Raw genomic sequence first — 1,018 nt, forward strand, 5'->3', positions numbered from 1 at the left:
CGCCATACTTTCCTGTCCTGGCATACTTCTCCAGCTTCTTTTATGTCCATGCATTTTTTCATGCAGGCTCTCGTGTTTCTGTGACTTCTTATGTCTCTTCTAGCTAGGGTCTCATTCAAACATTCTAACCATTCTTTCCGCGGTCTACCTCTGGGCACGCTGCCATTTACTTTACCTTGATACACTTGTTTCGTTAGTCGTTCATTTGGCATTCTCTCAACATGTCCGAACCACCTTAACCGATTTCTTTCCCATGTGTTGATTATAAGAATAAATTTTTCTCAAATTGACGAGGGCTTTACTCTCTTATAATTTCAAAATGATGAAAGAGAAGTAAAAATATGAAAAAAGAGGGGGGTCCCTGCGTTTGGAACATCCTTGGGGGGGGGGGGTATTGCATATATATTTAAATGTTTAACCTTTTTTAACTTTGAACATCTGTTATACGAAATAATATAAAATTAAATCTTATGAATTGAATTTTTTCTATTGAAAGGATTGTTTATAAAGTATTTATATAAGCGAACAACTGTATTTACAAATGCGAGGATGAAAATGAAACTACAGCTTCATAAATTTGTTCTAACTCCTTTAAATTTCTACCTAAGTCCTTTCCAACTATCTTCGCAGAAAAACAAATCGACACTACCTTTTCCATCGCTTTAAATGCGTTTATGTAAAGCAGCAAAAGAAAGCGACCAAATTTTTGATAAATATCTTTATCATTCAACATATCAGCCGATTTGAGTAGTTTCTAATAAGTGTTTCACTCAAATACACCTCCATGATCATTTTTCGAGGAAAGAGATAATCATGGTGACCACAAAAATGCAACATCATGTGTGTGTGTTTGTATGTACATATAAATATATAATTTATAAGGTTCAAAATTGATGTTTTTAAACTTTCTATTAATTTTGAACCTTATAAATTATATATTTATATGTACATACAAACATACACACATGATGTTGCAGTTTTGTGGTCACAAAGATTATCTCTTTCCTCGAAAAATTAT

General features: G+C 32.9%; 1 protein-coding gene across 1 annotated transcript in view; it reads left to right on the plus strand.

Annotated features, from left to right (window-relative positions):
• The window catches only part of LOC117173698 (DNA-directed RNA polymerase III subunit RPC2), a 63,687-nt gene that overhangs the window by 36,626 nt on the left and 26,043 nt on the right, over positions 1–1,018 (plus strand). The window lies entirely within an intron of this gene.

Source organism: Belonocnema kinseyi, chromosome 1 (genome assembly GCF_010883055.1).
Source record: "Belonocnema kinseyi isolate 2016_QV_RU_SX_M_011 chromosome 1, B_treatae_v1, whole genome shotgun sequence".
NCBI lineage: Eukaryota > Metazoa > Arthropoda > Insecta > Hymenoptera > Cynipidae > Belonocnema > Belonocnema kinseyi.